The sequence below is a fragment of the Vidua chalybeata genome, chromosome 6 (assembly GCF_026979565.1).
Source record: "Vidua chalybeata isolate OUT-0048 chromosome 6, bVidCha1 merged haplotype, whole genome shotgun sequence".
NCBI lineage: Eukaryota > Metazoa > Chordata > Aves > Passeriformes > Viduidae > Vidua > Vidua chalybeata.
Genome location: NC_071535.1, coordinates 37,244,205 through 37,259,218, shown reverse-complemented (window position 1 = coordinate 37,259,218; position 15,014 = coordinate 37,244,205). Strand labels below are relative to the sequence as shown.

Here is a 15,014-nt window from a genome sequence, read left to right as displayed (position 1 = left end):
GCACAGAACATGTTTGGCCTGCCCAGGTGACAGTTACTCTGCATTGCTCCAGCCTTGAGATTGTGAAGGCCAAAATCTGATGGGCAGGGGCCAGTGGTTCCACAAAGAGAGGCTTTGTGGCCACTGCTTTGCAGGAACCTGGGGAAAAGCCCTTTCTGGGACATGGTGCTTCCTACCCAGGAATGCAAGACCTTGGCATCAGTTCCTCCCCGAAAATTGTTGCATGCACCCATCCAACTACTGGCAGTGCTCTCAGTGGAAAAGAGGTTTGGAGGAGGTGGGTAAAATTCAGCTCCTGACTCAAATGTTCCAAGCACAACATAAAAGAGCCCCTGGATTTCCAGCTTGCAGAGAAGAAAAGGCGTACCTCACGCTTTTATTCTTCACAAGCAAACAGCACGCTGCACGCCCTCTGCCTGCAGCTCACACAGAGAGAAGAGTGATGGGAAACGGCACAAGCGCTCACCATCTGCAATGCAGGAAAAACTACTTCCAAAGCATGAAGCAGCTGATTTCGTTAATATTTTAAGGTTCCAGTGCCTGGTTATGTCCCTTAGATCTGTTTCAAATTATTTAATCCTTTTGTATAAAAGCCTGGACAGACCAGGTACAAATGCGGCTGTGTTGTGGGTGGGAGAAGCAACACCAGAAGAAGAACTAGTGAAAAAAGAGGGAGGGAAGGAGATTTTAAAATGGGGACAGATGGGATGAGCTGTCAAGATGGAGTCATAAAGCAGAAATGTGAAATTTTATATATGACATATCAGAACAGAGATGGCATTGCCTCAGCTGGGACCAAGCAGGTGTCTGAGGTGGGGGTCGGCTGTGTGTTTTGGTAAAGGATGAGGTGCTCTCTCTGGTCCAGCCCAGGTGCCCTGCAGTATTTTGCTCTCAAATCACAAAGAGGCTGTACAGAGCTGCCCTGGCCCTGCGTCTGCTTGGAGACAGCACTGTGATCCTGACCCCAGGGAAGCTCCAGACTAACAGCTCTGATTTAGTCACCAGCCTGGCACACTATTTTCCTAATTAAACAAAATGTTTCTCCCACAGCCATTCCCTTTTTCCACCATCCCAGTACAACAGTGCAGTCCCTCCCATCTTCCCAAGCAGAAGCCCTCACCCAGTCTACTGGGGCAGTGGGATATCCAACATCTGCACGTTTATGCTGAAGCAACTTCTGTCCCATATGGGTAAGCCTGACCACGCTCCTTCATCCATATCTCCCTGAGACAGGGAGAGATAGGATCTCCTTCTTTTTAACAGAGGCTCGGGCCACGTGGGACAGTTACCAGCTAAGTTGTGAGGCAGCATGACTCCACAGCACCTAGCAAGAGCACAGCAGAAGCTCACAGCACTGCCTATGTTATATAGTTAGTAGTTAGTGCAGGAGGAGACATGGCCCTGTCACCTCCAGTGCCAGGGCTGACTGATGAGCCTCAGCTGGGCTGTGCCGATCCAGGGATGCTGCAGCCTGATCTGGTACCTGATCAGTGTGGGGAATGGTGTGTTCAGGGCTGGCAGCTCAGCAGATGCTTGCAGCGAGTGCATGGATATACTTTGGAACTACTGCAGAGCTACACTGGAACCAGCCACCCTCCTTCTTGATCTGTGTTTGGAGGGAAGTGTTGAAGTCTTGACTCTGTAAAAACACTCCCTAGAAGTGAAATGAAATTAATTTTGAGTAAAAATCTGAGTCTCGCTGACCAGTGAAAGGAACAATATTTGCACATAGATGTTTTCCTGACTTACATTCTATACCTTCCTGGTAGTATTTATTCTCCCCTGATGCTCAGCAATCACCAACTTTTGCAAATGTCTTATTTTTTACCAGGGATTTCTGTGAGGAACCCTCATAGACAGTCCTAATTTTATACTGATTAGTTATTTCACACCTGATGCGCTCCCTTAAAATAGCAAGTTGTTCTACAAACACTGGATTCCTGTAGATTTGGATCCAATGGGTGATTGCAACCTCTGGGTGAAGCTTGCCCCTAGTTAAGGTTCTTACAAGACCTTTTCCCTTGGTGGAGGGTCTGGCATCTAATACTCATTGAATTTCCATCTGCAGTGAAGGTACTGATGTGGAAGTAAAAAGGTCTGCCACATGCAGACTTTTTTCAGAAAACTTGTAGGAACTTAATTATCCTTCAGACCTCAATCTTGCCATTGCATTTGGCTGAAATAAAGCAGTGGATTCAAAAGCTATTAGGGCCAACACGTGCAGCTGGTGATCAGAGAGCCCTGTTACCATGGGAAACAGAGCTAGAAATCAATTACTTAGTCCAAGAAGAGAAAAGACCGATGGACATGGGTTTTGTTTGCATTTTCTGTCATATAAAGGGAATTCAGTGTCAGTATGAATCAGACTTCAGTCACTGCACTGAGGTCTAGCAACAACAAAGATGATTGACTCCTCACTTCCTAATTACTCCATGGATCCTCCAGCTTGAGGCATGCCAAGCCATTTCCAACTGCAGTTAGGTGAAACAGAACATCTTTTGGTTATATTTGACAGTAGGACTGAAATTAGGTAACAGGTATTTCTGCAGCACAGAAAGTATCTCAACAGCTTTTGTTTCCTCCAGTTTATTTTCACTGGCTTGAAATAGATCTGAAAGAAATGTGAGACCCCAGGAAATAGACAGCACTTGTTGATTTAAGCTATGCTCAGTTCAGTATAGATTTTATAGAACTGGACTAGTTTCCAGAAGAGTCTGTAGGAGCTGGCTTTTGCCAGCATGTGGTGTAAGGAAGCACAAATTCGTGACAAGGAAAGAGGGCTTGCATGCATAAATGATCCAGCTGGAGTACAGGAGATTGAAGCACATACTGATCAACATACAGTGCCAGTAAAAGGTGACAGAAAGGGGGAGCTGACAGAAACAATGGGTCATTGAAGAGCAGCAGACTGCACACTGCAACATGGCAGTTACTGCAGCAAATTCAGGTCTCTTCTCTCTTAGTTAATATATAAGACAATGATCCTGGCTGCTACCCTGTCATTACCTGAGCTGCGTGGGAGACTGCTGCTGCCTCTCTACTTCTGCCAATGAATGCCTCTGCGACGGCGACTTTTGCTTGTGTGACACGGTGCTAGCCAGAGCAGAGAGCCCTTTGGTCACTCGCTGCTGCCTCTCACTGTTCCTTCTTATTAAATTACCTTTAAAGAAGCTAAAAGCCCCCAAGGTTCACATTGCTAGATGATGTAAAGCAGCATGCCTCCTCAATGTCAGGCAAGGTTCAGAGCTAATTAATACATTTCCTGGTATTATTTGTCTACAGAATCCCTCTTCTTACACAAAAATACACAAAGAGCAAGAGGAGCAGAAATACTGTGCAGGCATGTGGCAGGGTGAATGTAACACCACAGCAGAGCATATGAGGATGGACTGAGCTTTAACAGCCTTTTGGTGACCATGAACCTTGTACCTGAGCTGCAGGGTGTAAGGACAAAGGAAGATGGAGACTTGGGGATTATGCAGGGGACCCAAACTGCATTCCAGAAAGAAGCAGACACTTAGCTGTTGCCAGAAGCCCTGCAAAGTAAAAAATCCCATGTCAAATCTGAACTTCAAGCCTTAGCATTTCATCACACAGCTGGGGCAGTTTAAGAGCCTCTCCCCAATATTTGTTTGCTCTCTGTCTGCTGTAACTGGGGACCCCATCAGCCAGGGCCAGCAGTGCTGGTATTGCTGAGGGTAGTGAAGATATACCTGATGATGCACAGAAATGGATGAAGCACAGGCACATGTTTCTACCAGCACTGCTGAGGGGGTGGAAATCTCTGGCAGAGCAAACAGCCAGTGACTTCTCACACTCCCTCCCCCCATCTGATTCACTCCAGCTTGTCTGCCAACACTCACAATTACGCCAATGCACTTCCATTGAAACTGATATGCTGGGCTGTACCTGAGGCAACGATCAGGCTCACTATGTGAAACCTTTTCCATATTTTCCACCTATTGATCAAGTCTCCCTGGGTAACCACTGAAATTGATCAGGGCTGCTGCCCACCTGGCCAGTGGGTTTTTCTGCAGGCATCATCAGACGAGGATCCAAATGAGAGGGGCTGAACCTATTCATTTATGGCAGAAATTAGCACGGCTTGGTATTTCTCTCTTTCCTTTCGTAATATACTCCACACAATATTGCCAGTCTGCTGAGCTCTACGGTAGGGAGCTGCAGTGCTGTAACTAAAGACACAGTTGGCCCACAGGGACTTTTTGGGGGGATTTATGCTCACACACTTGACTATTGTATTCTCAGTGGGGTAGACCTCTCATCCCAGAGGCCTCCTGCACTGCAGGTCTGAACCACCCATTGCTAGCAGTGGTGTAAATCTGTGAGAAATGCACTGAGATCATCAGATCAGATTTCTGGCATGAAAATAGCACAACTGAGGGAAGGATGTGGTATGTTACCTGGAAATGCACCCAGTCTGCCTATACACCATGCCCTGACCTCTCCTGGGTGAAGATGATCTGCTGGGATGACGCTGATTTTCTTCCTTGAGCCCGTTCAGCTGCTGAAGCATTATGTAGCACTGCTGAGCCCTGATGCTGATCCCACAGCAGGGGCACTGCGCAGCAGCTCACGGAAGTCCAGGGGATGATGCCGTCACAAGGCTGGCAAGAATTCAACATCGTGCTTTGCAGCTTGCCTGTTTATCAGAAATCTGTGAATGTAGAAAATATGCACTTTCCTTTGTTCCAGGAAGGCTCTAAAATTTCATGAGAAAAAATTAATGGATTTATTTTCTCAGTAAACATCTCACAGAACATCACTGACACTGAATTTGGCAAATAAAGAAAAAGCTGTTCTTAACACAACATTAGAACAAACGGGCATTAAATCTTAAAGAAGACAAGGCTTTCTGTGGTCTTGCCATACAGTAGCAGGATGAGGTGTATCTGTGTCTCTTCTACAACTCTTTTCCTGAACCTGCTAGCACAGATGGAAGGAAGGCACTGCCTTGTTTTCACCAGGTGTGGTCAAAGGGCACAACATGCCTTTCCCTCAGTGCAGATGAACCCACAGACAATGGCTTCTGTTACAGCAGTTTCTTTTCACTTAAGCTCTTGCTTGCAGGGAGGATGCTGGAAACAGGAGCAAGCCTTGGGGTCCCTCATGCACAGAAGAGCCCAGGGAAGCCTGAAGTGAGCAATCCTGAGGAAGTTTGGGGATCGAATCAATTTTGCACCCTGCAGGGCCAGCGAGCCAGTGTTGTCTGCTCCAGAGAGAGGTCAGAGAGGGCAGAGATGGGATAACGTACCAGTTGGGGACATTTTGTAGTCTCTAGCATGACATTTGTGTGTCAGAAATGCCAGTCTTCTCTCCTACAGAGCAAATTGGAGCTGCTCTTGGGACTTGTATAACAGCAGACTTTGCCTGATTTTTAAAATCCCTCACATTCGTTTTTTATAATCTTAAGAAATATGCCCAAAAAGGCAGTTGAACATAGGCCTTTCAGAAAGCTGAAGTCACTTCATGATCTGCAGGTCTACAGGGGAAACCTTTCCCAGCAGGTTCTGTTTCCCCTGCAGCTCTCCCTGCTGCCTGCTCAGCCATGAAATCCTATTTTGCATCCCACAAAGGCAATTTCAATACCTCCCTATTGACCACACTCTCCTTCCTGTCCCTGCCCCAATTCAGATTGAGAACAGCCATCCTGCCTGGCTTGGGGCAGCCCCTGATCCCCGGTAACACACCCACAAGGATGCTGTGCGTGACCAGCCGGATCCTTCCCCTTGCTGACCAATTCAGGATCTTTGTCACCATGCCACTGAATTGTTCTAAGGGTCCTTGGAAGCAGGCACATTTCTTGAAATGGCCTCAGTGCTTTACTCTGCTTAGTGACCTTGCTGGTGAACAGTGAAGGGTAATCCTGCTAATGTTCCTGAATTTTTTTAATCGTGATTCAGTTGTCAAGAAGGAGTAGCAGAATGCTGAGTGAGAGAAAATTCTGTATTCTAGCTCCATACAGTCTAAGAGTTGGGAGATTTTCCTGGCCAGAATTTACCTCTGCTCAGTTATATCTATTGACTCCTGCAAAACTACAGGAAGTAACTGAAATGAGAATTTGGCCCCAAACTAGTAATTTTTGCTTGCATTGACATTCAGCATGCAAAACCTGATGAGATTTCTGGATGTAGATTTGGTGAGCTGCCCTATGAAGCAGGCTTGTGAGGGATGCAGAAACATCTTCAAGTGCCAGCTCTCAGACCATACAGAGTTCGTTGCTTGTTTGTGGCCTAAGCTGCTTGTGCAGTTTTTTGATGTGGTTATGTTGTTTATCAGCAGCATCTATGCATATTTGATAATTGCCTTGTCTGTGCCTTTTTAGTAGCTTCTCTGGAAGCATTTCAAATGAAATATATAACATGAAAACACTGACTTGAAGTGGACACCTTAGCATGTCCTTGTTTTAGATAAGGATGCTGCATTCATAGTGATTGTCCTGACAGTCCCTTCTCACACTGACTGGGGGAGTTTTGACTGAGGCAATGCTGGGAGATGGGCTGTGAGAATGCATCTACTGCTCACAGGCTACCCAAGGGCTGCCAGTTCCCAGACTGGTGAGGAGCTGGACTGAGGAAACCATCCCTGCCCAAATGGGTACAGCACAAGCAGCAAGCTGCTAATGCTAATGGCTTTGGTCTGTGAACATGCTCTGACTGCACTGCTCACTGATGCAGCTGTAGCTTTTTGAGCAAGTTTCCTTGCCTCAGGCCAGACTCTGAGAGCTGGTGCTCTGCTGCTGGGTGTCTGAGCTGGTCTCTGCATTGCATGCCTGCCTCAGGAGCTTTATTTTTCATTTGCATCAGCCTCAGAGGTAGGATGTGGGTAGTAAACAAGTGCTTAGGGCAGCTAGTTGCTTTGAATGGCAAAACTGTCCACCCTGCTGCTTAGTCCTGCCAGGGCAGCGCTGCTGGGGCTGGGAGACAGGGGAGGGGAGAGGATGACCTCATGCTCAAGTTGGACAGCTGATACCTTGAGCTCCCCTCAGACACCCTTGGGGAGGGCAAAAATTTTGCCACTCAGACACCACTGGGGAGGGCAAAATTCTGCCAATGCGTGGGAGCCTCTAGATGGTCCGCAACGGTCTAAGAATGGTTTCCAATCCACCCAGAAAACCTGTGACCCCACTGCTCTGCCTCTGAGCAGTACCCCAGCGCCTGACGCCTGCCTCGTCCCTTTCCCCTACTCCTCTCTCTCCCTTTTCCTTCCTCCCTGTTACCCACCAGGTAGGCCTCCCGCTTTGGGGAAAGTCAAAGGCCTTGACCCCAGTAAGCCAGTAGCAGTCTGGGCTGCAGGGACAGAGCTCTGCCTCTTGCAGGAGGGACGAGCTGTGCCTGCTTCATGTCTCCTCTCACCAGGAGAGGCTGCAGGGCACGGGTAGAGTCTGTCTGTTAGATCTGTAATATCGTTTGGGGCTCCCAAATCTGCTTTAAATGAGGATGCTGCAGCATGAGAACTACTGGCTTCACATATCTGAGAAATCACCACCATTTTCAGTTTAAAAGGAAATAATTCTAGGAGCCAGGGAGAGGCTGGGTGCTGTCGGGAAGTTCAGCCAGGAGCGCTGGCATCAGGTGCCTCCGCGCCGCAGCCACTTTCGCACCGCTGCCGGCAGACATGTGCAAGCGGTTTGCAGCTGGAGCTTCCTGCCAGGCCCCAGTACAGCTCCGTGCTCACGTGGATGACGAGCGATCGGCGTTTGGGTTCCCGCGGCGCGAGTACGGTCGTGGAGGAGCCCTGGGACGCGGGGGGATGGAGGCACCCGATGGCCGCGCCCGCCCGGGGGACCCTGGGGCGCAGGGCAGCCCCCGCCCCCCTCGCACGCCGTGCCCCCCACAGCACTTCAGGGCAGGTTCGTGCCCCGGCCCCCGCCCCCATTTACTAGCGGGACTCAGGTCGATGGCGCTGCGATAGCGATCTGACCCGGGAGCTGCGCCGGCAGCCTCCTTCCTCGGGGCTTGCGTGGGGGAAGGTTTAACCCCTCGCGTGCGGTGTCGCCCGTCACCGTGAGGAAGGGACAGCCCAAGGCCTGGGGACGGTGGGTTTGAACCATTCGGGCAGGAAAGGGTTTTTTAGGCTGCGGTCCCTTCAAAACGGGAAAAGGAAGGGAAAAAGACTGGACTCGGCTAGGCTTGTGGCAGCAGAAGAGCCAAAACTGCGGCACACAAAGCAGTTGGGAAAGACAGAGAGGCTGGAAAAGCTCCGCCGAGGTGGTCGGGGCTGCTCCCTTCGGCGAGCGATGGCCTTTGGCCAGATCCCAAAGGTACCTTGTGCCCGTTAGGAACTCGCCTACAGCAAGAAAGCCAAATCCCAGCGTCTCATCACTGATGCATTCCCAGGGGGTTTTTGTGTTCGGTAAACACCGTGCCGGGAGTAAATTGCAGAGACGCGCCGGCGCCAGCAGCTCCCCTCCTGTGAGCGCTGCCGCAGGTCTCCCAGCTCTCTGTGGAATGACTGAAGTGAGGAGCTAAAGTGCAGCCTCGTTTCAGCCCTGCCTTCTTTGGGCTGGGGAAGGCAACAGCTTGGGAATTTGGAGGTCGCAGCCGTCCCTGACCCTCGTGGAGGGAAGCTAGGACGATCCCTGAGAAGGAGAGGACTCGGCCACCTTGCAGTCTTGTGTAAAAGAGAGAGCAGAAGCCCAGCCTCAGAAGCACAGGCTCCTGCAAGTGTCCAGAGACAGGAAGACTTAAGAAGGAAGGCTGCAAGGGGGAACAGTCTGGAGACCTCGATGAGATCTTGGGGGGCTTTATCACATCTGTGAAGCAAAAACAGCAATAAAGTTAGGGGCACGTCTTCTGCTTTGCCTGCCACTTTTCCTTGTCGAATTATTTAAGAAAAACCTGGACAGACTTTCTTCCCAACCTTCCCTCTCCAGTCCCAGTAGCTGATTCCTGGTCTCTGGCTTTGGAAAGAAGAACCTTTCTTGCTGTACAATTGCACTGTAATGTGCAGCTCTGGTGACCGGTATAAAGGGAAGGTTCCGGTTTAAATTGTGACAAGGATGCACAATAGCAGCAGCTCCAATGTAACCAAGGGAAACTCTCAGAAAGCAACCATCGTCAATGAACCCTTTCCGTGTATTAAGAAGGTCATTATTTGGAATGCAAAATCCATGCTGCAAAGCTAGTAAATGTCAGCTTCACAATTATCTCAGCAATCTTTAGCTGGTTCCCATGTGTGTAACACTGATTTAATGAAAAATTCACACATTATTTTCTTCATATGATCCTGACTTGCTCAGTGCCCAGGAAGTTGCATCCTTAATCTGACATTTTGCAGGCTTTGAGTGATGGATTAAAGCATTTACATAACATACTTCAAACATGGGGGTTGTGGTGGTTGTTAAATGCAATTATTGTCATTTAAATGTAATTATTTTAAAATTTTGATTAATTATAAATGGATATTATTAATGGGAGAACAAAATTTGTTTATAGGGGTTTGATTTTTACAGTCATCAGGAATAAACAGAGCAGGTAATGAGTTTGGCAATAAAATGCCAGCCTTAGGCATAGACCAGATTTAGCACCACCCTTTCTCTTTGTATCACACTTCCTTCCTCCCACAAGCTCAGCCCACTCAAAACCTGTATAATTTATTCTTACAAAAGGATATGCCTGTTTCTGCTCAGTTTTTTAAAGCCTTTATTTCCTAAATATACTCCTCGGTGGGAACAGTCCTATTGGATTTCCAGGCCCATTTTATCACTCTTAATGGGATGGGTGAGGATGGAAGAGCTGAAAAAGTTGGGTGTTGATTTCAAGTGAAGAGGCCCACAGTGAACAATGTGTGAAGAGAAGGGTGGAGAGAAATGGGAGAGTGAGTGGGAGCCTCTGGGTAAACAGATGATGTTGAGGAGCAGTGTGGTCCCCGGGCAAACAGGCCCCTGGAAGAACAGGTACTGACTGCTCTTTCTCCACTTCCCCCTTGTAAAGGTTTTATTCAGCAGGGAAAGGAGGGGGAGAGGAGGATAATTATTTTTCTTGCTTATTTAAGGTTCCTCAATCTCTAATGAACTTTAGTTTCCCAATACTTAACTTAAAAAAAAAAAAAGCCAACAAACAAAAGTTTTTTTTTTTTTTCTGCAAAACCTCACTTGTAATTTGGGCATCTCTGTTTCAAATGATGTGTACATTTTTATAGTTAAGATTTCTTAGTCTAACTTGCATAGGAACTTCTTCAACACAGCAGTTGTGAGATCTACCTATTTCCAATAAAGGATATTTTTTTGCACTTAGAGACCAAAACAACAATTTTTCTTTTTTCTTTTTTTTTTTTTTTAGCTGTAACACACAGTTGGCTCATTTCTTTGATATTCACAAACACCATCAGGTTTCCTTCAAAACCACTCTAGTCATAATGTCTTTTCCCCCTGAGAGATTATCAGACTTACTTCCCTTCCATGTGTTATCCTTTATTTTTCCAACTCCAATATCTTTGATTGCCTTGCCATTACTTCTTTATCCTTTTATATGTTTGCAATATCATTACAGTTAATGTCAAACACTATATTTTATTTGGGTGGTGTTTCCTCTGTTTGGCCTATTAACTAAAACAGATCCTGCAGCTGGGAATTGGGCACTTAATCCCTTATAGCAGCAGGAATTTCAAAGCAGCTATCCCTCAATCAGCCCAGAAATTCCAAAAAGACAGGTCCTAAGTCTACCAGTGCTTTCTCCATTGACATCCAAACCCTTCTGAACTTCAGCTGGAAGACTGTAAAAGCCCAACAGAAGTTTTATGTACCAGTTAATGTATCTGTAACCTTTGTATACAGATTCCTCAAATATAATCTAAGACGTGAGGGAAGATATCTTTGACCATCTCAGTGATCTGAGAACCAACCACTCAATTCGGTATCAATTCAACACGAAGTTCAATTTTGCAGAAATATGAATCTTTGTCTAATGAGACACTTCCCTTTTTACATCCCTCATGGACTCCCCAGCCATATTGTAACATATTCTCAGTAATGTCACAATGCCTGGGGAATGCAGATTGTTGTGATGGCTGAGCACCTTTCAAGGCCAAGACCTCCAACACAGAAATTTCAGCCCAGGGCTACATTATGGTGTTGTTTGCCACCAGCTTTTGTTTAAATTTTAAATTAGTTCCCATTACATGTTACCTGCCTTTACCTTAGACAACTTGAAGTTATTTTTCAAGACTGCACAGGAGACCTTCCTCATTGATGCAGCCGCTGCCCTCGGTTACAATTGCCACACAACTCAGCCAACCTGCACACGTCCATGTTGCCCAGAGCTCATGGGGGTTTCTGTATTTTTTTTCAATCAACATTTGTTCCATTATTTAATTGTATACCAAATATAGAGTTTCTGGATAAGAGTCTCCAGAATCACCTTTTACCTAAACCATGCAGGGTTGTTATATTTAGAGGTATTAGCGAATACGTCCCTATGCTGACGAGCTTTTATTTAACTCTTTCGGCTCACACGTAGCTTCCCGGAAACTCGGGGATTGGTGTGAGTGCAGTTCCGTGGGTGCTCGACAAACACTCCCGTCCCCCGGAGCCCTGCCGGGTCCGAGAGCCTTGTCCCAGCGGCAGTAAGCACCCACAGCGTGGGAAATCCTTCTGAACTCCAGCATCGCTCCGTAGGCGTTCGCTCGTAGCTCCAGCTACCGCCAGAAAATCGCACTCCGCAGCACACGAGCCCCTCTTCCGTGATTTACAAATGCGGAAGGCGGAGGAAAGACGAGGAGTCCCGGGAAGGCGCTGCAGGCGGCCGAAGACAGTGCGGTGCCGCGGAAGGAGCGCGCCCGCGGGGCCCGCGGGAACGCGCCCGGTGCGCGGATGCCCCTCGGGAAGGGCGCGCACGCGGCGCGGCCACCGGAGGCGCTACCGCGCGGCCCCACGCGCGAGCGGCGTGTTATCCCTCGCGCACGGCCGGGGGAGGGGCGGGAGGGGCGGGAAGGGCGTGGCCGGCGGCGCCCTGGGAGCGGAACTGCGTCGGCGGGCGGCTCCGGCCAATCGGCGGCGCGCCGCTGGCGGGGCGTCGCGAGGCAGCCGCACCGCGGGGCCGCCACCGGACCCCGCCGCCCCCCGCGCTCCGCCCGCACGGCCGCGCTCCGGCACCGGCCTCGCGGGGGCGGGAGACGAGCCGGGGGAAGGGGCCGGGAACGTGCGCAGCCCACGTGATGGACCGCGGCGGCCAATGAGGACGGCAGGAGGTCGCGCGTGGCGGGCGAGGGCCGCGTGGGCCGGGGCGTTGCCGGGCGGCGCGCGGAGTCAGGTACGAGCCGTCCGCCCCCCCCCCTCCCTCCTTGGAAGTTTTGCACTCGAGGTGGCGCGAGGCGTGCGCGCGTCACGTGAGCGCGGCGGCCGCCCAATCACCCGCGCGCGCGCCGCCTGTCCGCGCGCTGCCGCCGCGCCCGCGTTTGAGGCGAGGGGGCCGCGCGCGGGACGGGAACGGGACCGGCGGCCGCTCGCTCCCCTCGCGCGCCCCCGCGCCGCTCTGTTCAGGGGTGCGAGCGGCTGGGACCCGGGGGCGCGGGCCGTGGGTAGCGGCCGGCGGTCACCTGACCGGGGGGGATTGTTTAAAGGGACCGAGCGGCATCCGGGCTCTCCAGCCGGGAAGGGTCGGGTGAGGCCCGGCCCTGGGCAGCTGCCGCTGCTCCCTAATCCATTGCGCTCCGAGGGACAGGCCCCCGGTGGGGGCGTGGCCGGCGCCACCTATGAGACGGGGCTGCAGTGCCGAGAGAGCCTTTCCCGGGAAGCGGCCCCGGTGCCCCCTGGGTGCCAGAGGCCGGCGGGCTGGGCGGGGCCGGAGCGGGGCCCCTCGGCCGGGGGCGGGGCGGCCCGCAGGCGACGCGCGTGCGTCCCGGCACGTCGCGGGGGGCGGCCGCGGGGGCGCGCGGTCCTTGGTGGCCCTTGGTACTGCCCTGTTTGGGACTGCTCGTACCGAGCTGATGAGTTTGGAAGGGAGTCGAAGCGCGAAGGCGAGCTCAGTGAGGAGTAGCTAGGCACGAGGGCCAGCGGCTGTTTCAGCAGCCCGGGGAGATGAGTGGCTTCCCAGTATGTGGTTGGAGCGTCTTGCCTGACTCATTAAGATGTCAAATCTTGCACAACAGTCACGCTGCCTTGCTCCCGACGTGAACTGTGTGAAGGCATGGGCCGTGTGTAATTGCGCTTGATGGGATGGGCTAGAGCCCCGAAGATTTGAAGTTGCTGCAGACTGAAAACGGAGGGCGGTTTAAAGAAGAGGGGCAGGCTGAAGCTTTGGTCTTGTTGCTTGCAGGTGTTCTGCCCGATGCAGCTGCAGCACCCTTTCAGTGCCCTCGGGCACAGTGCCTTGTGAATCTGTACAGAGAACCGGAAAGGGAAATAGATTCTGCTTCAAAAGTGTTGCCATAGGTGAGCATTTTTGTACATCTTTTTGTAGGGAAAAAAACCCCATATTTCTTAGGTCTGGTGGAGATGGGCAGCATTCGTTCACTTCTGTATTTCATCTAACAGCAGATGGCTGTTAACCTCACCCATTGCTGGCTCAGTATTGGTGCAGACGCTGTTGTGCCTGCCATGGGGGAAAACGTGCAACTGGAGAAAACCACTTGTGAATAAACTTGTTTGGTTACCTTCCAGGAAAAAAAAAAAAAAAAGGAAGTTCTTTTTGACTGTAGGCTGCTTCTTCATTTATACGCAAATCCACTAGTTTGTGAAGTTTGTGGTTGTTTTTAAAAACAACCTTAAGAAATGGGAAGTCCAAGACATTTTCCTTACAAACACAACGAAATAGGTCTCTGCCTACTGGAGTGAGAAAGATCTCTTCTCTGTGAGGAGGCTGTTGTCTGTTTGCTGTTTCACAGACAGCAGAGGGTCTACAAAAAGACAGTCATGGCATGTGCATAGGGAGCAGTGTCATTAGCTGTGGCATCAGGAGGGCTTTCCTCTTGTCTTATTTTTCCATAACTAAGGATGTGTTGTGCTGTTGGTTTGCTTTTTTGTTAATCTTTCTTAAGACTGGGTAACCTTAGAACAAAGAATCAATCATGGTGATGGTGGAGTTGCTCTTCTCTTTCCACACAAAGATGGAATGTACTTTCACTGTTGGATTTTGGGTAGTTTTAGTACCTGGGATAAATCCTTTGCAGAACTGGATAAGGAAGAATGCAGTGAGAATGATATGTGAGAGAAGGATGATGAAGGTGTGTCATAAGAAGAAAGCAACCAGAAGAAAGCTCTTTTGTTTTAATTTTTTTTTAATCAAGCCCAAAACAGAAAGGCATTAAAGGAATGTGAACAGCATAAAAGAGAGAAAATGAATGGGAACTAGATACAACCTATCTACTATAAAAATGCATTATTTGTTCCAATCACAATGCCAGGAAAAGCCAATTTGGAGAATGACAAGACTGTGACCCAGATACTGTTAAACAAATATTCGTGATGTTGGAATTGTGCTGTTTTGCTAACTCTTGTACAGTGCTTTCTGTTAATTTGGTGTGGTCTGCCTGACCACAGGATAAGTCAATAAACGGTAATGAAGAGAATGAAGAGGGATATAAACCTGGAGCACATCGCCAACAGTCTGGACTTGAATTAGCGTCACTTTCACCTTAAAAGGGTTCCTTGGCAGTTCTAACTTGCTGAGCCATTGGTGACTCTGTAGCAATGAGTATTGCTATAAAATAGCTGGATGAGTAGGATAGTCCTGAAGTCAGGTGAGGGCTTTTTTTTTTCTTTTTTTTTTTTTTTTTTTTTTTTTTTTTTTTTTTTTTGTTTTGTTTTGTTTTGTTTTCTGTTTTGTTTTGTTTCTATGATGTGGACAAGATCCCCAGCTGCAGATTCATGTATGTGATAAAAGTTCCTCGTGATGGCCATAAAGGGATTGAAATTCATCAAAATGGTGCTATTCCTGCTGATTATGTCTGGTTTCTGCCAGTGTTGCATGGCAAAAAGCATAAAGCATTGCTTTATTGTTTTATTTTGTGATTTTTGGTAGTTGAAATAATAGTATGTTAAAAAATACAGCATTCAT

At 49.1% G+C, this 15,014-nt stretch overlaps 1 protein-coding gene across 9 annotated transcripts in view; it reads left to right on the top strand.

The window, feature by feature from the left end:
* The first annotated feature begins 12,492 nt into the window (after nucleotides 1–12,492).
* The window catches only part of MGA (MAX dimerization protein MGA), a 59,017-nt gene continuing 56,495 nt past the window's right edge, over nucleotides 12,493–15,014 (top strand). For all 9 annotated transcript variants that reach the window (XR_008431323.1, XR_008431322.1, XM_053944699.1 and 6 more), the window contains exons 1-2: nucleotides 12,493–12,620; nucleotides 13,275–13,390. The gene's annotated coding sequence lies outside the window, so the exon portion shown is untranslated. The remainder of the gene's footprint in view (nucleotides 12,621–13,274; nucleotides 13,391–15,014) is intronic.